General features: G+C 42.0%; 2 protein-coding genes and 2 long non-coding RNA genes across 26 annotated transcripts in view; 2 read left to right on the top strand and 2 right to left on the bottom strand.

Annotated features, from left to right (window-relative positions):
• LOC102166266 (uncharacterized) overlaps positions 1 to 26382 on the top strand; it is a 565109-nt gene that overhangs the window by 391801 nt on the left and 146926 nt on the right.
• LOC102160313 (T cell receptor delta constant) overlaps positions 1 to 26382 on the top strand; it is a 660440-nt gene that overhangs the window by 570275 nt on the left and 63783 nt on the right. The window lies entirely within an intron of this gene.
• The window catches only part of LOC146401705 (uncharacterized), a 76133-nt gene that overhangs the window by 15917 nt on the left and 33834 nt on the right, over positions 1 to 26382 (bottom strand). The window lies entirely within an intron of this gene.
• Positions 2871 to 7454, bottom strand: LOC146401706 (uncharacterized). Of its 2 annotated transcripts, none has more exons than XR_014810882.1 (3): positions 7324 to 7454; positions 4210 to 4312; positions 2871 to 3870 (listed from the first exon to the last, which is right to left on the bottom strand). It is a non-coding gene; the product is annotated as an uncharacterized LOC146401706 (long non-coding RNA). The 2 variants fall into 2 exon arrangements; XR_014810884.1 differs by having other exon boundaries at positions 2871 to 3746.

Here is a 26382-nt window from a genome sequence, read left to right as displayed (position 1 = left end):
AAGTCCTGTTTCAGCAAAGGCCTTAGATGAGCAGGAAGAGTATATTCAGCGTCTGAGACTTTTCTGTTAGAAATAATATTTTCATGTCCAGTTTATAACATATAATAATACCAGACTTTCTGTAGCTTGGAGAAATAGGCAATAGTTGTTTTCTTCTCTTGCTGCAAGCTGTTTTGGCAATAGTTCAGACTTACACTTTTCAAAACCAACTGATGGAATTCCATGAATTAGCATGAATGGGGAGGAAGTACTCCCGAAAAGGTCCAAATTTAGAACATGAAAAGGAAAATGGCAGAACTGGATTACTAACAGATGGAATACGGGGCAGGGGACATTGAGCCTTTTGCTTTTTCTGCCTCCTTCGGTGACCACATTCTACGGATCAATGAGTGTGTCTTCCCAACTGTAAAAGGAGGGCATACAAATTGGATGAAGCATTTCTCTCACTGGCCCCAAGGATGACTCTACCCTACCCCAGCAGCCCCAGGAGAGAAACGGCAGCCTCATCTCCACATGCCCAACACGCCTCCCCAAAGCTGTCCCAATAGACAGGGAAGCTGAAATACAATGTGTTAACCTCAGTGGCTTTCTTTTCCCTCATCCCCAGGGCGCCAGCCCCAGATAACCTGAAGGATGTGGAGAAAGCAGGGGAGGTTTAGCAATTCTCCCTCCAGGACTCTTGTGAGCTAGGATCATGGGGCCCAAGATAGGACCCAGAGTTGGTTTCCATCTTCATTTGTCACCTGACAGAAGTGAGCAATATTTCTTTTTCTTTTTTTTTTTTTTTTTGTCTTTTTGCCATTTCTTGGGCCGCTCCTGCGGCATATGGAAGTTCCCAGGCTAGGGGTCGAATCGCAGCTATAGCCGCTGGCCTACGCCAGAGCCACAGCAGCGCAGGATCCGAGCCGCGTCTGCGACCTACACCACAGCTCACGGCAACGCCGGATCGTTAACCCACTGAGCAAGGCCAGGGATTGAACCTGCAACCTCATGGTTCCCAGTCAGATTCGTTAACCACTGCGCAACCACTGCGCCACCACTGGAACTCCAGCAATATTTCTTGAGAAGGAAAGTCAGCATCCATCCACAGGGGCAAGACCAAAAAAAACAAACAAACAAAAAAAAAAACCAGCCTGAGTCTGAGTTGTCAGAAGTTCTATCACATCAAAGTCCTCCTCATGCATAAAGACTTCAACAGTATCTGCAGAGCACATGTTATAATCATGAGTGATTGATGGGAGATTAACTACCTCAACTGCCTTAAGAGGAGAAGAATGGTTTCATGCATCATGTGTATAAATAAGGACACAAAGAACCACAAAGGATCCAATATTACTGGCACTGCAAGTTGAAATCAGAGAGGTGGCAATAACACTCCTCTGTAATAAGAATCAACTTAAAAAATCTCCAGGAGTTCCCAGTGTGGGCAGTGGGTTAAGAATCCAACTGCAGAGGCCTGGGCTGCTGCCGAGGCTGGGGCTTGACCCCTGGCCCAGCACAGCAGGTTAAAGGATCTGGCATTGCTGGGGTTTGGGGTTTGATCCCTGGCCCGGGACCTTCCATATGCTGCAGGTGCAGCCATTAAAAAAAAAAAAACAAAAACAAAAAAACAAAAAACCTCTGAGTTGACAGCTTGTCCATTTCTCAGCATCCAAACCATCACTGTTGTTATTTTTCACGTGAAGGATTTCTTTCTCAGCCTCACAACCCTACCTCTACCTGCCACCTCAACACACAGACTGTTGGAACAGTGAGAAACTTCAATCACTGCCGGGTTCATCCTCTTCCATTGAAGATGGAGAAACTGAGGAATGGCGAAATTGACTTTCTCTCCAGCCCACATCCAACTGAGGGCAAAGCCCAAAGAGAATAGAGCTCCCAACCCCGGGTCATGAGCACCTCCCACCACACCCCGACACCTGGTTGCCCTATTACCCATGTATTTTCAGTCCACATGCCTGCTATGCTACTCTCCCCTCTGGTCAGCTGGAAAATCTCCTAGCCAAGCTGAGCCCCTTATAGCACACACTTGCCACTGGAAGAATATGAAGTCTCGTGTCGTAGGATGCTGTGGGAGCACAGAGCCCTCGAAGGACTCCAAAGGATCCACTACAGTTCCACCGTTGCTTTCTATCTTTTTCTAAAGAAATTCCTTGAAAACTCAAATCTTGTCCTGGGTCCTTTTGTATTCCTGTAGGAGGCTCGCTCCATACCAAGCGCATAGCAGGTATTCAGTATAAAGAAGAAAGCCTAGTCTCCCACTGTCTCATCTCGACCTAAGTAAACCCCACTCATTAGGGACCCTGCTCTTTCCTCCCTGCCCCTTGTCCCTGAAGCAGTTTCTCTGATCCTGTTTGCCGAGGAGTGGACACATTAATAGCCAGAGCCTGCCTTCTGTTCAGAGATAAAATTTCCCTTCCTTTCTTTTTCGAAATAAATGCAAGTCAACAATATGAAAGTGCTGTTAAGAAAAAGAAAACTAATGAGGTGCTGTAAGATTATAATGACAATGTTATTATTCTCAACACTGGTCAGCTCTTCCCACAGGGTCACTGGCCAGGCTTGTTCTTGAAAACCTGAGTATGTCTTGGAGAAATTAAACAGTGTTGAATTGCAGCCTGTGAAGAGTTATTATACAATGGAAAGGAAACCCACTAAACTGGAACATGCATTCAAAACCTACTTTTGCCATTTGAGAACCTGAGCCCATCATTCCCCCCCCCGCCCCCGCCCCGTGCTCAATCACAAGGCGTGGAAGCCAGCACTGATACAGCCTGGGGTCCCTTCCCTTTCTCACCCTCTATGATGCTATGATCCATCATCCCCATTTCCTATGAGCTGATAAAAAGAGAAAACATCCTGAAATTTCAGCAAAAAGAATTTAAAAATGAAAATCTTCTTGAAACGAAAATCAACAGAGGTAAAGAAGCACTAGTAACAATAACAATTGATGACCTACAGTCATGGGCTCTTTTCCTATGTGCATGTTGCTGTTCAAAGTAGTTTACACGTTTTAGTTTGTTTAATCTTTGCAACAACCATTGTTATTATTGCCCTTACTTTATAGATGAAAACACAGAAGCAAGGCGGGGTTGAAGTATTATGCAAGGCCATACTGCTGGTGAGTGACTGACCTTGGACACAAGCCCAGGCAGCCTGCCTCCAAAGATACTGTGCCACGCAACCCAAGAATCTCCTTCCTCTGGAGCTTATTAAATTCTGGCTTTCGGATCATGTTTGTGGGCAAAAGAGTTGGTCCAATACCTTCCCAGAGTTCTTCCTGAGTCGTAGTTCTCTATTCTATAAAAGAGCAAGGAGGGCAGAACTATTTCCCATTGGGTGCCCAGTGATACTGACAGACTCCATGGTATGTGTGTGGGCTCTTTTCCATCTCAGTCTACAGAATATGGAAGCTGCCTGGGCGGACCTTCTATGTAAGTTGTGTGGTTCCTCTACAGTAAAGCAGTAATGTCATCCTTTTTGAGGTAGTGTGATGTCTGTCTCTTATAGTTCTTAGCAGTTCTTCCTCTTTTCCAGAGGTGGAGTCACTGAGTCAGCTCACTGTTGAGAAGGGCTGGATATTCCCTAACAATCACCTGCCATGCCTCTGTGTTTAACTTCTGAGTCTTCTTGGGTGAACTGGTATCACTGAGCTCCAGAAAGACTGTATGAACATGTTTCCAAATGCAGTCCTTTAGAGAAGGTTAAGCATCACACATCTTCCATGGAGGGGAGATTTGTTATCACTAGGAGTAACATCAACAATTAGTTGTATTTACGATCCAACAGACTGAAACCAGATGACTCAGCTGAGCATTCTCGTGTTTCACCGCCATGAACCATAGAGAAACTGAAGGTGGTTGAAATCTCCTGGATTGGCAGACCAAAAGGAGAACCTGCATGTATGATCAGTGACCTTTCTCCAGCTGGATTTCTCCCTCCCGGATCTACACCTCCATCTTGATCATACTTGGGACTTGGGACTACTCTCTTATTCTCACATGAAATACAATGTCTTACTTCACTCGTTTGAATTTTCCCAGTGTTTTCACCTTCTAACTTACGTCATCCAGAGGTGGTTGGGCAAAAGGTAAGGAGAAATGTGATAGGGACCCTCAGGAATCAGTCCTGAGTGACCTTCTGGAAGCCCTATTGGCCAGAGGGATTGTGGTGAAAGATGGCTAGGTGGTCAGAAAGTTAAACACATACCTGCCTCTCAGATGGGGCTGACCACCCAACACAGTTGCTTTTCTTAGCCCTTGATTTCTAGGACAGTCTTATCAGTTCTTCCTCTTTTCCAGAGGTGTAGTCACTGAGGTGCAAAAACATGTAATCATGCCAAAGGGAAAATACAGTGAGAATGGGATTTTCTCTGAGTTCCAGATAACTACCTTCTATAATCCTTCCCACCACTGTTGCAGATCCATGAAATCATCCTTATTTTGTTAGCAAAAACTTTCATAGCACAGTTTAAGCAGGTATATTTTCCTCTCTTAAATAAGCAGCAATATAGTGCAGATGAAGTGACATACAAAAGTAGATGTGCTTAATGACTTACAAAAATATTAAAATGTGTTGAACTGGAAAACACTAATCTGAAAATGGTCCCTCATTTTGGCAAAGCCATTTTACCTATCTTGAAAAGAACAAGTTTAAAAATTTTGGTCTAAAAATTTTAGTCTATAAGATGCATATATATTTTTATATGTGAGTTCTTTTAGTAACAAGAGCATGGGTTCTGGAATCAGACAAAAGTGAGGAAGAATCACAACTCCTCATTTTCTGTGGGACCTTGAACAAGGTTGCTTAACCTCTATTATCTCATAGATAAAATGAGATAAGACGACCTATTTCATAGAGTTACTACAAGGATTAAATGAAATAATTGCTACAAAACACATGGCACTCCTGGGTGACTAGCACACCAGATGTGCTCAATGATGCTAATACTCTATCCCCTCAACTCTTAGTGGTCTGAAGGAGGGTGGTTTTTACCCAGAAGAGAGAAGAATAAAGGGTCTAGAATGGGAGGGAACACTGACATGGCCACTAACATTTTTCCAAACCAAGAAATCCAAATGTGCTGCCAACACATTTTTTGCAAAAATAACTCATCAGGAATGTTCTTTCCACACAACCTCTCTAAATTCTTTCTGGGCATTGACTATAGTGAAAGTCATCATGAAGGTCTAGAACCCCTATAACATACTGTGTCTTTTCTTTTCTTTCTTCTTCTTCCTCTTTTTTTTTTTTTTTTTTTTTTTTTGCATTTTAGGGCCGCACATGCAGCATATGGAGGTTCCCAGGCCAGGGGTCAAATTGGAACCATGGCTGCCCTCCTACACTGCAGCCACAGCAATGCAGGATCTGAGCCACATCTGAGACCTACACCACAGCTCACAGCAACACCAGATCCTTAACCCACTAATTGAGGCTAGGGATCAAACCCTCGTCCTCATGTACCTTAGTCAGGTTCATTAACTGCTGAGCCATGAAGGGAACTCCAACATACTGTGTCTTCACTGGCCTCTGTCTGTACCAGATGAGTATGGCCCAGGCCAGTCTCAGCTTTAACAGAAGTACCAGAGAATGAATTTTTCATGCCAAACTTTTCCAATAGACCTGGTTCAGATGTCTAGGTCAAGAGCTGGACAAAGAGGAGTTCCCATCATGGCGCAGTGGTTAACAAATCTGACTAGGAACCATGAGGTTGTGGGTTCGGTCCCTGCCCTTGCTCAGTGGGTTAAGGATCTGGCATTGCCGTGAGCTGTGGTGTAGTTTGCAGGTGCGGCTCGGATCCCGCGTTGCTATGGCTCTGGCGTAGGCTGGCAGCTACAGCTCTGATTGGACCCCTAGCCTGGGAACCTCCATATGCCATGGGAGCGGCCCAAAGAAATAGCAAAAAGAAAAAAAAAAAAAAAGAGCTGGACAAAGGAATCTCAATTTTCAGAAAGTTCATCCATATCCAGCTTTGAGGGTATTCCCCAGTCTTAGGATACATTTACTTAATGTATGTTATTGGGAATACAGTTATTTTTTCATCCTTAAAAAGGAACCTGTTAAAAAATTTACTTACTAACCTTCAAAGGGTTACATTTTTCCAGCTTCATGCTGCCCATGCTTTCTACCTAACGTTAGTTCACTATAGCACTTGGCCAAGAGTACCAAGTTCCCCTAAATGAATCCCAAAGAGAAATATCCTCATTCCAGTACTTTGGCTTCTTCCATTAAAAAAAGCAAAAAAGGGAGTTTCCATCGTGGCTCAGCGAATCCAACTAGGAACCATGAGATTGCAGGTTCGATCCCTGGCCTTGCTCAGGGGGTTAAGGATCCGGCGTTGCCATGAGCTATGGTGTAGGTTGCAGATGTGGATTGGATCTGGCATTGCTGTGACTGTGGCGCAGGCTGGCAGTTGTAGCTCTGATTAGACCCCTAGCCTGGGTACCTCCATATGCTGCGGGTTTAGCCCTAAAAAGGAAAAGTTAAAAAATAAATAAATAAATAAAAATAAAGACATTATAAATGTGAATTGAGAATAAAGGCCAAGGAATCAGAGCTGCTCTCTTGCCAGAAATGTGTTCTGATGGGAGAAGACAGTGAAGGGTAACAGCACCAAACCCCATGTTGGCAAGATACTATCTGAGATTTGAGGAAATGTCCATCTGCTAAGAGGAGATAGCAGCCCACTGAAAAATGGGGGCAGGGGACGAGGGGTCAGAGCACTTACTTCCTTTTGTGCGGTTTTAGGTAAATCACTTAACCTCCCTGAGCCTCAGGTTCTCATCTCTACAATAAAGAGTTTATATTAGATGATCTCTTGAATTCCTTTAGCACTAACAAACTATAGGTCTCTGCCTAGCAGGAAAGAGAAGGAAATAGCCATAAGACAAAGGAGATCAAATCTGACAGACTCTCAAGACTGCAAAACACAGATTCCTACTTGGTTGATTCCTTCATGCGACCCAATAAGGATAAAATCAGAAAAAAGAACTAACCAAAATACACCCATGATTAATCAAAGGAGATTGAGGAGTTCCCGTCGTGGTGCAGTGGTTAACGAATCCGACTAGGAACCATGAGGTTGCAGGTTCGATCCCTGCCCTTGCTCAGTGGGTTAATGATCCAGCGTTGCCGTGACCTATGGTGTAGGTCGCAGACACCGCTCGGATCCTGTGTTGCTGTGGCTCTGGCACAGGCTGGCAGCTACAGCTCCGATTGGACTCCTAGCCTGGGAACTTCCATATACCGCAGGAGCGGCCCAAGAAATGGCAAAAAGACAAAAAAAAGAGAGAGATTGAAAGTCATGGCTCTCCTCATACCCACCTTGCTTTGCCTCCAGCTCACCTCCCTTGGGACACTCCTCCTCCTCTTTAATGCCTCATCAGGATTTTCAAAAACTGTGATCACTCAAGGTTGAAGCTTTTAATCTCCAAAGTATAAAAGGATATGCAAATAGAGTTCAGTTTCCTGTTGATTCTCTGCCAAGGTCTTAGCCTGGCAGCTCTGGGAAAGGAGCCAAAGACCTCGTATTTCTTGGCTGTTAACATTCTTCCATCTGTGTTCAAGTTAGCTGCCTGGGCTTCAGACTGTGGCTTCTCTGTGGTAGTAGAATTTCCTAGGTTTTCTAAAAGAACTCTTAAGAGTGCTTCTGCAAGAAAGTAACTTGGCCCTCAAGTAATCAGACTAAGGAATATCTGGGTATATTTTGGGGCAGAAGAAAAAGACTAGGAAGTCTAAATTCCTGTATTATAGCCTCAGAATCAGATCTCATAAACTACTTGAGGTACTGATATTAATTAGGTCTTAGGTAATACTCATAAATAAGTCATCTATGTCCTCAGTACAGAGTGTCCCACATGTATATACACAAGGTGGAAAAGGCAATGTCCTCAGGTATAACAGCCTTGAATTTCATTCGGAAACAAAGCACCTGAAAAACCCAAGACAGCTCAATGAGTTTCTGAGCCAGAGGTTTTGCTACACAACAGAATCAGAGGAGATTGACTGATTGGCCCCTGGGTTCTCCCTGATCCAACTCACATAAAATAGCAGCTGCCATTTTTTCTCTACTCAAGGCATTCAGACCCAAGTTCACTGAGAAGTTATTACCAATACCCTGATGGAAAACTACACATTCCAAACTATGTTAAATCTGATCATTCACGAAGCATGAAAATTCCTCTTTTTCTAAAAATGTTCTATCTTATTTGTATTTTCTAATGTTTCCTTTCTGAAGCTAAGTCCCAAAGAGCTTCCTGTGCTTCCTCATTTCCATCACAAGGTCAATGTACAAGTTAATTTTTAAAATTTCTTCATACACCTCTATGGAGAGATTCCCTTTCTCACTTTTCTATTATTCCAGGCACCTACCAGGAGCAAAGAGGTCAAGCCTGGACTACCTTGGGACATACAGCAACCATAAAACATGCCTTCGATGTCATTGTTCCAGAGCCAATGACACTTGTCACTTGTCTTCTGCAGCATTTAGTCCTCAAAATCTTTCTCTAATCTTGATCCTTGACCTTCCATTTTATAAATTCATACTTTCTTCTTTTAACTCCTCCCAGTCACTCACACCCCGAGTTTACACCTTCTGACAATAACATTTCCCAGACCATTTGCATCTCAACAGGGAAATGAGGCAAAATAAGTTCCTTCCTATTCCGTCCCCTCTTCACCTTCTCAGTCCTACCCCTAACCATACAAGTTGGAAAGTTAGCACCACCTTGCGCAATTTGTGGGCATTTTTTTCTGAGACCTGTTTCCAGAGCAGCATTCTGCATGTTCTGATGGGAGAAAATAGGATAAGATATCTTTTGGGAACTGAGCCTGAACTCCATTGATATTATGACTCTTGAAGTGCCTGACTCAGAAAGACTCGGAAGTTTCTACCTAAATCCAGGTCCAGCTACTTCATCAGTGTAATTTGCCATCAGAGAAGGGTGGGCTATTTACATCTCACTCCCCTAAAGGCTCAGAACTGAATCTCAGGTTTACACGATGTATGGATGGATGAAGTTTCTGGTAAAGGCTTGGACACACGAGTTCTGTGGATTATAAAGGCAGCTGTCCAGATCATGAGTCTTCTATGGAAGAAAGAAGCACTGTCACCTTAGACAACTCCGACTCTCTGAACCACTTGTGTTCTCTGATACCACCCTTCATTCTACTATGTATTTATGGCAGATCAGGTCCACCCAAAAATAACTCATGCCCAGTCAACATCGTCTTTGTTAGTCTTCAGACTCAAAGTAAAGTAAGTGAATTTGACTCCAGAGTAAAATCTTCCCCTCTCTCCAAAGCAGAGATTCGGGCCAGGTATAAAGCAGTTCTCCAACCAGCCTGTACTTACAATTCAATATATTTATCCTATTTCCTGTACAGTTTCTGCATACAGAAAATTCAGTGATAAAATTGAGACTCCATCCTTCTTACACTAATTAACTCAACTATCAGTGCAGAATGAATGTGTGGAGGGAAGACAATTGTGTACCCGGATTTATTAATCTCCATTTTCAGGAGAATACAACAGAGAAACTTTAATCCTACAATGGCTCTCCCTCTGGATAGACTATTTGCCACGAGGGATTAGGATGGCTCTGCCATTGCTGTTTGGCCTCCACCCCCCAAGCCATCTGGTCTCTATCACATCTGGAGGAGGAGCTCATGTTCAGCAAGTTGAAGCCATTACACCGACTCTAGAAGTCAGAGCTGATTATGCAGATTGGCTAATAAACCTGGAAAAGCCCATACTCTATGACAGAGGTGGAAAGTAGTGGGATGGATGGGACCTAGATGCTGGGAAACTGCTCATGTCCGCTGCTGACTCGGGCTGCTCACCACCTGCCTCACCCAACAGATGTGTCTTCCATATGAGGCACCAGAGACCCAGAATTTCCACATCCTGTGGTTCCTGTACCCCCAGACACCTCACACCTGAGTTCCTTTCCTATTCAGAGAATAAGAGCTGCTGGCTTTGGGCCAGCTCACAACGGATGCATGGCACAACCACCAGCTACCAGGGCAGGGCATGAGAATTAACCTCTCAGAAATTCCCATACTTCCGACCCCATCAATCATCTACCACCTGCCCAAAGAGAGAAACTGGGAGACTTTCTCCTGAGCATCTTCAGGGATTTACTGCTTCCTGCTGGGAATGGAGAAAACTGAGTTAAAACTACATTTAAGAGGCTGAGAGTTAAGGGAATTATTGGAAAGCAGGTATTACAACTTTATGTGTACTTTAGGAAAGCCTGAGAATCTATCCAAAACTTGGACAGAATGCCTTCCAAATCACTGACCTTGCCCATCCCACTCTCTGAATCCATGTGATGATCACACACTGGACAAGCTTTCAAAGTCATGAGCAGCAGGGACTTTCCTTCCTCCAAGAGCAGGACAACAGGGCTTGGGGCTGCTCATCAGAATGTTATTGCTAGTTTGTGCCAGGCCCTGTAAGGATGCTCTTGTACTGCAACTGTCTCCAGGAGATTGCACCTTGGTTTTCCCTAAGTATGTAGATTTCTCTTACTGCCTTTGAGACCATGAAAATGGTCTCTTCTGTGCACTTCCCACTTAGTAAAGCTAAGAAAAATAGGAAACATAGGAGTAAAGTACAAGGAAAGATACAAAGACATTAGTGCCAGGGAGAATACTGCTGTGGACTCAGATTATTTATCTCTTGAATAGTATTAACCTTATCTTCCCAGAAAATAAAAAGGTCACTATTAGGGTATGTTTTTTCTTAGTGTCTCTGAAAGAAAGTATGAGCATTCAGGGAGTGCAGAATCTTTAAATCTTGCAGGTTCCACCAAAAAAATGTGCTTCACTATAGTTGGAATAATCCAAAGTCTTGGCAGTGGCTAAGGAATGCTGCCAGCTGCCAACTCTCTGCAAACTGTAAGTAGGTCCTCTGTGGCTCCTCATTCTCATCTTCCTGGGCCTTTTCCATGGACCCTCCTCCCCATCACATCCCTCATATGCTTTTATTCTATTCCCATCAAAACCTGATATCAAGAAATGACCTGAAACCAACTCATACTCATTTAGTGGATGGCAGAAATAGATGGAGGCTTTGGGTTTTCTGAGGTTGGGATGAGAGGGAGGGAACACTCCATATTTTAATAGAGATAATAGCCATAAGCTAAAGACTAAAGCAACCATGGCAGAATTTTTAGTTTGAGGACACTGTCCAAAGTGAAAGATGGAAGTTTCTTCTCTCTCTCTGGAGCCCAGTGTGGATCAGACAGGGAGGTTCTGGAGTCTCCAGGCAGGAAGCTCTCTTCCCATGATTAGCAAGACAGAGAATATTAACCCATATTCAACAGAGGGTAGAATTGGAACCAAAAGGGAAATAGAGATACTAGGTAGATAGAGATAGAGATTTCCAGATATAGATTAGATATAGATATGGAAAAAGAGGTTTCGTTTGAATTTCTGGAACACCTTTGTAATGGTTGATAGCAGTGAACAAACATCCTGTGAGAGTGAGTCCAGGTGTGTGAATGTGCTAGAAAATGTGTCTACATTGGTTGGGAGTTGGAACTCAGTGACCAGAGCTCTTTACTTCCTGAGAATTCATTATAGAATCCATGTTGAAAGACAATCAGGACTGTCATCAAAAAGAAATTACAACTGCTATTTTGGTATAGCCTTTCCCAGTTTATTTTTCAATGTATAAATTATTACACATGTTGTATACGCAATTATACTCCACACACATTTGTATCTTTTTGAACATTATAAAATCAATTCTTTGTGTTACTAGACATTTTTTTCTTAACAGTATTTTTAATAAGCTACATTAATATTGTATCCAGAATAAGTTATGGTATAATCAGCCCTCTTATGATCCAGAATTTGGGCAGCTTCTATATTTCTTCTATTATAAAGACTGCTGTGATGAACATATCTGTATAAAACTTTTCATTATTCAAAATTCTCCTATGTATAATTTCATTCATATATATGTAAGTCCCACTTTACCTCAAATAAATGATTCAAAATAAAGGTTCTTAGCCAGCTTGATTATATAAACCTCAGTGGGTTAGATAAATTGTCAAGTTCTTCTTTAAATACTTTGTTACACATGCATATTTAAAACCACATTTCAGAAGTTCCCGTTGTGGCTCAGCAGTAATGAACCCAACTAGTATCCATGAGGATTCAGGTTCCATCCCTGGCCCCATTCAGTGGGTTAAGAATCTGGCATTGCCATAAGCTGTAGTGTAGGTTGTCAGCTGCAGCTCCGATTTGAATCCTAGCCTGGGAACTTCCATCTGCCACAGGTGTGGTCCTAAAAAGACAAAAAAAAAAAAAAAAAAAAATTAAAATCACATTTGTTCTTTTTTATTTGCTCAAACTATTATGAATGTTTTCACCATCTTGATATTAATTGGCTTTCATTAAAAATACAACAATATATATTGTTACCAACATCTTATCAGTATTGGAAACATCACATTTTCTAAAAAAGCATTACTTAAACATCTATCCAAAAACTAGTTTATTATTTCTTTATTTACATTTTTTATTGCTAGAGGGTTAAAACATTTTTTAAGTTTGGCAATCAATGAGTGAGTTTTTTCACTTCTCTTTTGCTCATTTATCTTTTAAGATCTTAATATTTCACTTATTGATTTGTGTGCTTGTAATCATTTTTTACCTCCGAGTTTTATTATTACATTTAACCACAATTAACAGCATCAGTGAATGATTTCTGAGGCTTTCTAGATGACAGAGAGCGGCTGATGGCAAAATGCCAAGGAAGGAAAAAAGAAACAGGAAGGTTATTGTACTGCTGTGTTTCACTGTGACAGCTACGTGGACCACAGAGGTTGAAGTGTATTAAGTCTTTGCTCAAAAACCCCAGCTCTGATCCACTGTGTCTGTCTCAGCATCAAGAGGTCCTCTGAGTGTCATGGGGAAAGAATGTTTGAGCTTCCGCTCACTTGCCCCCTGACTCCTTTTTCTAGGGATTTACTCAATATTGTCTATTGCAGTAGCTTCTGATGTGAAGGACTATCACCAAATAATCAGTAATAAGTAATCCCACCATATTTGAACAACACTTATTAAATATACTCATGGCAAAATAAAAGAGAATGTCATGGAAGAGGTAGGTAGAACTGACAATGGGGAGCCTGTGTACTGGGTCACACACTAGTGTATGGTAAGGCAAGATGTTGAGCCCATTTCCGTATAATTTAAATAATTACTCCTTTAAAGAGTTCAATGCCCAGGACAAAACAAAACAAGTTGAACTGAACTCCATCATACAGAGTCTATTTTTTAATATTGCATTTATAAATTCCATAACTACAAGCAGATCCATGAGGTGAAATTCTGATACTAAATCCCCAAAGCCTGACAGTCCACATGTCTTGTTCTGATGAGAAAATGGTCAGTCAAATGAGGGAACAGAGGTCACTATTAGGTAGAACTGGACAAATGACCCAGTGATGCAATGAAGAGTACAGACCCTTCATGAGTACAACTGACTTATCACAAAGTAAGTAAACAGATAGTGGCAGGGAAATTTCTGTTGGGTAGAGTTTGCTGTGAAGAGCTCTTGCAGATGAACCTTGACCTGGTCCTTGAAGATGTCACAAGGCCTACCCCAACTGGAAATATTATTTCAGAGCCAAGGAATCCTCTCTCTGACCTAATGCCACTAAGCTCTCTCCTCATCTCAGAGCAAAGACACCACTTATCCACACCCATTACACTATGTGTTTCTGAAAGAAACAGATGGGATTAAGTTGGTGGAATAGAAGGACTGGAGCACAACTTCTCTCCTAAAAACAACAAAATTTACAACCAAATGCTGAGCAATCTTCAACCAAATGAACCGTAAACTTTCAAAAAGATATCCTACACCAGAAGAAAATGAGGAGGCCACATCAAGAGGTAGGAGGGGCAATTACACAATATAAGCAACCCCATACTCCCAGACAGGAAGCTCCACAGACTGGAAAGTAACTGTATCACAGAGACTCACCTACAGGAGTGAGAGTTCTGAGCCCTACATATGGGACATGTGGGGATCTGGCACTGGGAGAAAGAGCCTCCAGAGCATCTGGCATTGAAGGCCAGTGGGGCTTGTGTGCAGGAGCTCCATGGGACTGAGGGAAGTGGAGATCCCATGCTTGGAAGATGCACACAGACTTTCGAGTGCACTGGGTTCCAGGGCAAAGCCATGGGAATCTGGGTGGAACCTGACTGCAGTTCTTGGAGAACCTCGTGGGAAAGCAGGGGTGAATGTGGCTTGCTGTGGGTGAAGGACAATGGAAACAAAGCTCTCAGGAATATTCAGCAGCATGCCTTTCTCTGGAGGTGGCCATTTGGGGAAAATCTGGCCCCACCCGTCAGTGCTGAGAAGCCCCAGACCAAACAATAATCCAGGTGGGATCACAGCCCCACCCATCAGTAAACAGGCTGACTAAAGACCCCCAGGCACACAGCCACCTCTAATGGCACCCAGAGACAAAGCCCTACCCACCAGAGGGATAGGAATGTGCTCCACCTACCAGTGTGTGTGTGTGTGTGTGTGTGTGTGTGTGTGTGTGTGTATGTGTATCGAGAGAGACTCTTATATCAAAACTTCAAAATAACTGCAAACCAAAAATCTATAATTGATACACAAACAAATAAGAAAAATCAACTTGAAAACAACACTAAAGATAGTCATCAAACCACAAGAGGAGAGAACAAGAGAAGAAGGGGAGAAATAAGAGCAACAAAAACAAATCCAAAGCAACTAATAATATGGCAATAAGAACATACATATCAATAATTACCTTAAAGGTTAATAGACTAAACGCCCCAACCAAAAGACATAGACTGGCTGAGTGGATACAAAAAGAAGACCCATACATGTGCTGTCTTCAAGAGACACAATTCACTTTAGGGACACATACAAATCGAAAATGAGAGGATGGAAGAAAATATTCCATGCAAACAGGAATCAAAAGAAAGCTGGAGTAGCAATACTCATATCAGACAAAATAGACTTTAAAATGAACAATATTTTAAGGGACAAGGAAGGTCACTACGTAATGACCAAAGGATCAATCCAAGGAGAAGATAAAACAATTTTAAATATCCAACCTAGGTTCACCACAATATATAAGGCAACTGCTAAAAACCTTAAAAGGACAAATCAACAATCACACAATCATAGTGGGGGACTTTAACACCCCACTTGCTACAATGGACAGATCATCCAGACAGAAAATCAATAAGGAAACAGGCCCTGAATGAAGCATTAGACCAGATGGGCTTAATAGATATTTATAGGACATTCCATCCCAAAGCAAGAGAATACACATTCTTCCCAAGTGCACATGGAACATTCTCTAAAATTGATCACATCCTGGGCTCCAAATAAAACCTCGATAACTTTAAGAAAATTGAAATCATATCAAGCATCTTTTCTGACCACAATGCTATACAACTGGAAATCAACAAGAAGAAAAAAACTGCAAAAAAAAATCAAACACGTGGAGACTCAACAACATGCTACTAAACAACCAATGGATCACTGAAGAAATCAAAGAGGAAATTAAAAAATACCTAGAAGCAAATGACGACGAAGATACAACACTCCAAAACCTATGGGATGCAGCAAAAGCAGTTCTAAGAGGAAACTTTATAGCAATTCAAGCCCACCTCAGGAAACAAGAAAAAGCTCAAATAAACAAGCTAACTTTACATCTAAAGCAGCTCGAGAGAGAAGAACAGACAAGACCTAAAGTTAGCAGAAGGAAAGAAATCATCAAGATCAGAGCAGAAATCAACGAAATAGAAACGAAGAAAACCATAGAAAAGACCAATGAAATGAAAAGCTGGTTCTTTGAAAAGATCAAAAAAATTGATAAACACTTAGCTAGACTTATCAAGAAAAAAAGAGAGAGGACTCAAATCAATAAAATTAGAAATGAAAAAGGAAAAGTAACAACAGACGTCACAGAAATACAAAGGATCCTAAGAGACTACTATATGCAACTATATGCCAATAAAATGGAAAACCTAGAAGAAATGGACAAATTCTTAGAAAAGTACAATCTTCCAAGACTAAACCAAGATGAAATAGAAAAGATGAATGGACCAATCACAAGTACTGAAATTGAAACTGTGATGAAAAAACTTCCAACAAACAAAAGACCTGGACCAGATGCCTTCACAGGTGAATTCTATCAAACATCTAGAGAAGAGTTAATACCTCTCCTTCTGAAACTATTTCAAAAAATTTCAGAGGAAGGGATACTCCCAAACTCATTCTATGAGGCCATCATCACCCTGATATCAAAACCAGACAAAGATACCACAAAAAAGAAAACTACAGGCCAATTTCACTGATGAACATCGATGCAAAAATCCTCAGCAAAATACTAGCAAACTGAATCCAACAATACACTAAAAGGATTGTACATCATGATCAAGTGGGATTTATCCCAGGGATGCAAGGGTTCTTCAATATCCGCAAATCCATCAGTGTGATACACCACATTAACAAACTGAAGAATAAAAACCATATGATCCTCTCGATAAATGTGGAAAAAGCCTTTGACAAAATCCAACGCCCATTTCTGAAAAAACACCTTCAGAAAGTGGGCATAGAGGTAACCTCCTTCAACATAATAAAGGCCATATATGACAAACCCATGGCGAACATCATTCTCAATGGTGAAAAGCTGAAAGAATTCCCGCTGAGATCAGGAAAAAGACAAGGATGTCTGCTCTCGCCACTACTCTTCAACATAGTTTTGGAAGTCCTAGCCACAGCAATCAGAGAAGTAAAAGGAATAAAAGGAATCCAAATCGGAAAGGAAGAAGTAAAACTATCACTATTTGCAGATGACATGATACTATACCTAGAGAATCCTAAAGACTACCAGAAAACTGTTAGAACTCATCCACGAATTTGGCAACATCACAGGATACAAAATTAATACACATAAATTGATGGCATTTCTATATACTACCAATGAAAGGTCGGAAAGAGAAATTAGGGAAGCAATCCCGTTTACCAGCACATCCAAAAGAATAAAATACCTAGGAGTAAACCTACCTACAGAGTACAAAAGACCTGTACTCTGAAAACTATAAGACACTGATGAAAGAAATCGAGGATGACTCAAGTAGATGGAAAGACATACCATGCTCGTGGATTGGAAGAGTTAATATTATCAAAATGACTACACTATCCAAGGCAATCTACAGATTCAATGAAATCCTTATCAAATTACCAAGGACATTTTTCACAGAACTCGAACAAAATATTTTAAAGTTTGTTTGGAAGCACAAAAGACCCAGAATAGCCAAAGACATCCTGAAAAAGAAAAATTGAGGAATCAGGCTCCCAGACTTCAGACTATACTACAAAGCAACAACCATCAAACCTATGTTGTACTGGCACAAAGACAGAAATATAGATCAGTGGAACAGGATAGAAAGCCCAGAATTAAACCCACGCACCTACAGCCAACTAATCTATGACAAAGGAGGCAAGAATATACAATGGAGAAAAAGACAGCCTGTTCAATAAGTGGTGAAACTGAACAGCCACATGGAAAAGAATGAAATTAGAACACTCCCTAACACCATACACAAAAATAAACTCCAAATGAATTAAAGACCTAGATATAAGACCAGACACTATAAAACTCTTAGAGGAAAATATAGGCCAAACACTCTCTGACATAAATGACAGCAACATTTCTCAGATCCACCTCTTAGAGTAATGACAGTAAAAACAAAAATAAACAAATAGGACTTAATGAAACTCAAAAGTTTCTGCACAGCAAAGGAAACCCTAAACAAAACGAAAAGACAACCCACAGAATGGGAGAAAATCTTTGCAAATGAAGCAACTGATAAGGGATTAATCTCCAAAATTTATAAACACCTCCTACTGCTCAATACCAAAAACACAAACAACCCCATCAAAAAATGGGCAGAAGATCTGGGGAGTTCCCGTCGTGGCGCAGTGGTTAACGAATCCGACTAGGAACCATGAGGTTGCGGGTTCGGTCCCTGCCCTTGCTCAGTGGGTTAACGATCCGGCGTTGCCGTGAGCTGTGGTGTAGGTTGCAGACACGGCTCGGATCCCGCGTTGCTGTGGCTCTGGAGTAGGCCGGTGGCTACAGCTCCAATTCGACCCCTAGCCTGGGAACCTCCATATGCCATGGGAGCGGCCCAAGAAATAGCAACAACAACAACAACAACAACAACAACAACAAAAAGACAAAAGACAAAAAATGGGCAGAAGATCTAAACAGACAGTTCTCCAAAGAAGACCTACAGATGGCTAAAAAACACATGAAAAGATGTTCAACATCACTCATTATTAGAGAAATGCAAATCAAAACCACTCTGAGGTACCACCTTCCACCAGTCAGAATGGCCATCATCCAAAAGTCTACAAACAATAAGTGCTGGAGAGGGTGTGGAGAAAAAGGAACCCTATGACACTGTTGGTGGGATTGTAAATTGGTGCGACCACTGTGGAAAGCAGTATGGAGATTCCTCAGAAAACTAAACATAGAACTACCTTTTGATCCAGCAATCCCACTCCTGGGCATCTATCCAGAGAAAACCATGACTCACAAAGACACATGTACTCCAGTGTTCATTGCAGCACTATTTTCAATAGCCAAGACATGGAACCAACCCAAATGTCCATTGACAGAGGAGTGGATCAAGAAGATGTGGTACATATACACAATGGACTATTACTCAGCCATTAAAAGGAACAAAATACCAGCATTTTTAGCAACATGGATGGACCTAGAAATTATCATGCTAAGTGAAGTCAGCCATACAATGAGACACCAACATCAAATACTATCACTGACATGTGGAATCTGAAAAAAGGACACAATGAATTTCTTTGCAGAACTTATACTGACTCACAGACTTCGAAAAAATTTAGTGGTTTCCAAAGGAGACAGTTTGGGGGGTAGGGGAATGCACTGGGGTTGTGGGATGGAAATCCTATAAAACTGGATTGTGATGATCATTGTACAACTATAAATGTAATAAATTCATTGAGTAATTTAAAAAAAGAAATAAAAAAGAAAGAAAATAGTGTGAAATCTTGTACAGGTGTTAGTTCCATACAAAATGCAAGTTAGACTGGTAAATTTTAGTAGAAAAATATGAAAAGTGTATTAACATGGTTTAAGATTCCATATTGCAACTAACCTACCTTTTCAAATTACATATATGCATAAGGCCAGTTTTTTCTCATACATTCAACCAAAGCAGTGTATTACAATAGAATTCATGAACAGACATGAGAATTTACCTGTCTTCTAATAAGCCATTACTTCCCAGATGGGTATCTAAAGAATATACTCAAACATCTCCATCAATTCCTTTCCTTTGGTCTATTTTCCCCAGTGTTTTCTATCTCTTCCTCCCTGTATGTGGTTTGAAGTCATTTCAACAGCCTGATATTCTGCTTTTAATACATTGCAGTTTACGTATAACCCTCAAAGAGTTCATGTCAATATCAAAAGGAGGTTGATATATGTAAAGCCAGTTCAAAGCCCACACTCCCAAGTCTTTCAAAATGGAGGCTACCTCTGTCCAATCTCTACTTCCTTTCATCTCCTGATATCACATAAATTTTCTCCAAGTGTTCTGAGTCACCAGGAAGGAGGCCTGGTCCAACCCAGGACTGGACAGTACAATGGTAAATTCAGTACCTTCACATCATCCCTTCTGAGAATGCACTTGCCTGGCAATGAGAATGACCCATCCTTCTTCCAGGAAGAGATGAACTTCAGGAAACAAGCACACTGTACCTGCCCCTCCCTTTTCCCATAGAAGATCATCTTATACAAAAATGAAAAGCCACTTGGAGAAAGAAAAATGCCAGGCTGGCCAGGTTATTCTAAGGCCATTCCAGGGAAGGAGATAAGCTGGAGGACTGAAAGGATACCCAGACATGTTTAAATGATAAATCCCAGAATGAAAGACCAAAGATTATGTATTTGTCAAGTGGACCAAAAATGTCACTGGAATAGGAATTGGGATACTTGAGTCCTTGTATATTTCTTTGAAATCAAGTGCCTTGGCCAAGTGTGAAACTTCTCTGGTTCTTTCTAGACTCTTTCATCTGAATACGTGGCGGAGTGAATATATGTTCCTTGAAGGCTTTCCCAGCTGTGACATCATAAGATGCTTTTCTAGAACCACAGTTCATCCTTGATTAATCCTGTTAGTGGAAAGAATGTGATGTGACTACTCCAATACATAGACAATGTGAAACTCATTTCTCTTTGCCTTTAGAATGTATTTCGTGGTGTGGAGCAAATCACAACAAATTTATCTTCCCAATGATGCTCAACTCAGGATGATGTTAACAAACTATTCACAACTAATGGTGCTTTGTTCCACTAAACAAATGTAAGGTAGTATTCCATAAATCAGGTTTGGGATTGGCATGTGTGCACTATTATATATGGAATGGATGGTCAACAGAGAACTGCTATATAGCATGGGGAACTCTACTCAATACTCTGTGATAAGCTATATGGCAAAAGAATCTGAAAGAGAATGGATGTGTATATATGTGTTAACAGTTACAAAGGACACAGAGATAAACAAGACAAATCCCTTCTCTCAAGGATATTTACCCAAGGAAGACAAGAGAAAATAGTTTCAAGTGCAATGAGAAAGAGATAAACTGGATGCCACCATAATCCAGGGGGAAAAGGTGCAGGTAAATCTACCCAGTTTTGAGCAGTCACTTAGGACTCTAGGGACATCAACAGCTATGCTCATATCAGAAAAGCAATAGGATCTAAAGAGATGGGTTAGAAAAAAAATTGGGGAACTGCAGAAGGAAAGGGCATTTCAGGCAAAAGCAACCACAGGGCAAAGCTGAGATATGAAAGAACATGGAGCTTTCAGGAAGCAGTTCAAGGCAGCTGAGTTTGAAAGGGGCAGGAAGAAAAGTCCAAGACATTGGTCTAGAGAAGTAAGCAAAAACCTATGTCCAAATCATTTTATCCAAGGATAATGGGGAGCTACTGAAATTTTAGGCATGTAATTCGTTGGGGTTCCCTCATGTCTTAGCATCTGGATTAATCAGCTATTTCTGCCATGATGGTTACCTATTACAAACAACCCCAACATTTCCATTTCTTTATGACAACAAATATATTGCTTTTGGTCCTTGGGCTGCAGGCCAGCTGGACTTGGCCTCAAGTGGTGGGTTGCATTCAGGCCGCTCTACCTGTCTTCCCTCCGGGACCCAGGCTGAAGCAGCAGTGACGCCCTGAGCACAATCTTCTCCCCTCAGAGCGCAAAGGCTCAAGCACACTGGCAGAAACCCTTGATGTGATGCTGCTTGGAGCTCCATCCTGTGGGTGGCACACGGCCACTCCACCCACAACCCATGGATCCACGCATGTCCATGCCCCAAAATCAATGCACTGGGATGTGCACTCACCTGCAGTGGAGGCCCTGCAGGTCACCAGGCAAAGTCTCTGGAAGATCCCCTGTCACAGGGAGGAGTCAAGAGCTGGGAAACACAGCAGCTGTCTTCTCAGGATTCAGCCTCCCAGAACTTTCTGCCACAACCGCAGGATTATCAGATTCACACCCCCAGACCCACAAGGTTGCAGAGTTTAAGTTTAGGTATAGAGATTTTAATTGCTTTTTCATTCCCACCTTTTTGTTTCCTGTGAGAGTTCTATTCAAACCAGCTTCTGGTGGCTGCTTGGGGGGAGTCCGCGCCCCAGTGCTGGCAGGGGGCGCGGGGGGGGGGAGGGCATCAGCAAGCCTCACAAGGGTTCATCAGAAGCTGAATTTATTATTCAACACAGTAAACACCCACATCTTGCCATTTCAAAAACTAGCACCTAGGAGATCCCATCGTGGCGCAGCAGAAACGAATCTGTCTAGGAACCATGAGGTTGTGGGTTCCATCCCTGAATTTGCTCAGTGGGTTAAGGATCTGGCATTGCCATGAGCTGTGGTGTAGGTTGCAGATGCGGCTCAATTCTGGTGTTGCTGTGGCATAGGCTGGCAGCTGTAGCTCTGATTCAACCCCTATCCTGGGAACATCCATATGCCATGGGTGTGGTCCTAACAAGACAAAAGACAAAAAAAAAAAAAAAAAAAAAAAATAGCACCAAGACCAGCTGTGCTCAACCATACAAGTTGCAATGCTTTATTTCCATCTTTTCTCCCAATGAGGCCCACATTTTCCTGATCAAGCCATCCCCTGTCGCATTTTCTGTTCCTGAGACCATAACATGGCTTCTTCTCTTTCCCTATATGTTTTTTGGCTTTTTAATCAGCAAAAGAGTGTTAGATTCTGTGTATGGAGGTGAAGTTGCTTGGAGTCCGTGGGGCAGGCATGTAGGTGTATGGAGGGTGGGAAGGGGTTGTCACAGGATTATAAGGGAAATTGTGATACTTAAATTAAGCCACAGATTTGAATAAGATCTCCAGGGGAAATGTGAAGATCGACATATTTCAATCCTGCTCCTTCTTGATAGCAACAAAATTCATATTCTCCTCTAATTGTTAACATTTAATGAGGTCAAATCCTGCTCCTTCTTGATAGCAACAAAATTCATATTCTCCCCTAATTGTTAACATTTAATGAGGTCACTTCTAATGATTCTAGTTTATTACTTTATTTTCACAGTTCACATACAATTGAGATCAAAGAGGAACCAAGACCAGTGTTTTGAGAGACCTGGTGAAAGTTTTCAAAAATGATATGATGCTGTGAAAAATCAGAGGTCCAACAAGGATGTAAATTAAAAAGCATTCGATTTCCCTAGTGGCCTGAGAGCTGAGGATCTGAAACGTCACTGCCATGGCACAGGTTTAATCCCTGGTCCGGGAACTTCCGAATTCCAAGGGCACAACCAAAAAACAAAAATCAAAGGCATGGACTGAATTTGGTCAGAGCCTCAGTGTCTAGGTGCACAGGTTGTGTCTGGCACAAGGACCCTCAGCCGAGGAGACAAGGGAGGCTAAAATTCAGCTCGAGCTCTGCCAGCCAAGGCAAGGATCTGGTAAGGAGACATATCAGTTGCAGAAAAGGAAAAGCTTGCATAAAGATCACAAAGGTGCCCTCTGTTTATCAGGCTCAAACCCAAGGAGCTGCCTCTGCATTCACCCAGCAGGTCACCTTTTCCAAGTCACACAAAGCAGCACATGGGCTGACTCTGAATTTCGCAAACCAGGGAGTCAGGAAAGAGGATAAAATTCTAAGTTTATGTGAACACACACACCATCACCTCTATAACACTCTCCCCGTGTGAAGTGGGGCAAGCAGAGCTGATTCTGAGGCTTGGCTGGTGAAAGGAGAAATGACATTGACCACAAACATGTTCTGCCTACCTACCACTTGTAGGACCCAGCAGCAACATCCAGGTCTGACAAACTCTGTTGTATGAAACCATCTGATATTAGACTGGCCAGAAAGCACAGATGGGAGACGGTGTCATGATTCTGAAAGTCCGCTCTAGTTGCAAACTCCAGGGTCCATCCAGGCAGCAGGGCAGGAGAGCCTGAGACAGAAGCACAGGGCAAGCCTGCCCTGATCTAAGGCCAAAACTCTGATCTTGCTGGAGCTTGACTTGAAGAAAAAGCCTGCGGGGGGGTTCTCAGAGGCCAGGTAGGATGAAACCAAGGGGAGGTTTTTGTAAAGCTCTATAGCACTGTGTGGGGGTACAGCCACAGTGCTGCAAAGCCCACAGAGACCTCTACAGAAACTGAAGAGGCAAAAGTGGAATTTCCCTCTGAAATCCTCAGCCTGGCTTCCGTGACTATGAGACAAATTTTCCCGTGATTCCCTAATTGAATTCCGACAGAATACCAGCTGCCATTTTTATTTCACACAAGGAATCCAGATACAAGTTTGCTGAAATGCTGTTACCATTATTCTGAGGGAAAATTATATGTTCCAACTATTTCAATTTGACCATTCTCCAAGCAGGGAATTTCCACTTTTCCTATAAGTGTTCTAGCTTTCTTGTATTTTCTATGGTTTCTTTTCTAAAGCTAACTCCCAAAGGGCTCTCCTGTGCTTTCCCATTTCAAGATCAATATACAAGTTAAATTTTTAAATTTCTTCAACCATCTCTACAGGGAGATTTTCTCTTGCCTTTCTCAGTTATCATGGGCACCTGTGGGGAACAAAAAGCTTAAGCATTGACTACATAGGGACATACAGTAACCATAAAATTTGCCCTCTGTGTTATGTTTCATAGCCAATTATTCACTGTGTCTTCTGCAGCATTTATTCTTCGATATCCTTCTCTAATCTTGATTCTTAACCCTCCACTTTAGAAATCCACACTCTGTTCTTTGAAATCTACTCGACAGTATTGACGGTCTACAAACTTTACACCTCTCAGTTCTTCCAGGCTCCCTCACCCTGAGATTTACACTTTCCAACAGCGACCTTTCCCAAACCATTTGCATCTCGACAGGAAAATGATACAAAACAGGTCCCTTCCTATTCCTGCTTTTTGCTTCTAGTCCTACCCCCATCCATGCAGGATTGTAAAGTAAGGACCACATTGGGCCATTTACAGGCATTTTTCTGAGATCTGCTTGCAGGGCAGCATTTGTGAACTGATTCTGATAATAATACTCCATAATACTATACCTCTTTAAGGTGCCTGACTCAGACTTGGAAGTTTCTACCTAAATCCAGGTTCAGTTACTTCATCAGTATAATCTGCCACTGGAAAAATGTAGGCTATCTACATATCACTCCTCTAAAATTTCAGAACTGAGTCTCAGGTTTACACCATATATGGATGTATGAAGCTCCATGACAAAGCATGGAGGCACAATTTCCATGGACTATAATGGGAGCTGTTCAGGTCATACCCTGCAATGGAAGAAAGAAGCATTGTCACCTTAGACAACTCCAACTCTCTGGTCTATTTGTGTTCTCTGATACCACACCTCATTCTATCATATATTTACGGCAAATCAAGTCCACTCAAAAATAATGTGCACCAGTCAACATAGTCTTTTTTTAGCCTTCAGACTCAAAGTAAAGTAAGTGAATCTGATTCCAGGGTAAAGTTTTCCCTTCTCTCCAAAGCAGAGACTCCAGAGGCCAGGTATAAGGCAGGATTCTAGCCACCCTATTTTTACTTTTGTATATATTTCTCCTATTTCCTGTACATTGTTTCAGTTTTCAATGATGAAAACTGAGACTCCATCCTACATACACCAATTAACTCAACTATCAGGGCAGAATAAATGTGTGGAGGGAAGACAATTGTGTACCCAGATTTATTCATCTCCATTTTCAGGAGAATACAACAGAGAAACTTTAATCCTACAATGGCTCTCCCTCTGGATAGACTATTTGCCACGAGGGATTAGGTTGGCTCTGCCATTGCTTTTTGGCCTCCACCCCCCAAGCCATCTGGTCTCTATCACATCTGGAGGAGGAGCTCATGTTCAGCAAGTTGATGCCATTATACTAACTCAAGAAGTCAGCTGACTATGCAGATTGGCTAATAAACCTGGAAAAGCCCATGTTCTAAGACAGAGGAGGAAAGTGGTGGGATGCTGGGAAACTGCTCATGGGACCTGGATGCTGGGAAACTGCTCATGCCCCTGCTGACTCAGGCTCCTCACCATCTGCCTCATCCAACAGATGTCTTCCATATGAGGCACCAGAGACCCAGAATGTCCACATATTGTGGTTTCTGTACCCCCTGATACCCCACACTTGAGTTCCTTTCCTATTCAGAGAACAAGAGCTGCTGGCTTTGGGCCAGTTCACAACAGATGTGGGGCACAACCACCAGCTACCTAGGAAGTACCCACCAGGGCAGGGCCTGATAATAAGCCTCTCAGAAATTCCCATACTTCTGACCCCATCAATCCTCTACTGCCTGCCCAAAGAGAGAGACTGGGAGGCTTTCTTCTGAGCATCCTCAGGGATTTATTGCTTCCTGCTGGGAATGGAGAAGGCTGACTTAAAACTACACTTAAGAGGCTGAGAGTTAAGGGAATTATTGGAAAGCTGGTATTACAACTTTACATGTACTTTAGGAAAGCCTGCAAATCTATCCCAAACTTGGACAGAATGCTTTCCTAAATCATTGACCTTGCCCATCTCACTCTCTGAATCCACATAGTGACCATACTCTGGTCAGGCTTTCAAGGCCATGAGCAGCAGGACCTTTCCTTCCTTCATATGTAGGACAATGGGGCTTGGGGCTGCTCATCAAAATTTTATTGCTTTTCATTTTTTAAAAGGGTTCCCACTGCTGTGCAAAAGCTTTTGAGTTTAATTAGGTCCCATTGGTTTATTTTTGTTTTTGTTGTCATTATTCTAGGAGATGGATCAAATAAGATGTTGCTGTGATTTATGTC

This window comes from Sus scrofa, chromosome 7 (genome assembly GCF_054392235.1).
Source record: "Sus scrofa isolate SSC_HxYL_T2T_F1_AM1 chromosome 7, Sscrofa_HxYL_maternal_Yorkshire_Landrace_v2.0, whole genome shotgun sequence".
NCBI lineage: Eukaryota > Metazoa > Chordata > Mammalia > Artiodactyla > Suidae > Sus > Sus scrofa.
Note: the sequence above shows the minus strand (reverse complement) of the source record. Positions and strands in the feature narration are given on the sequence as shown.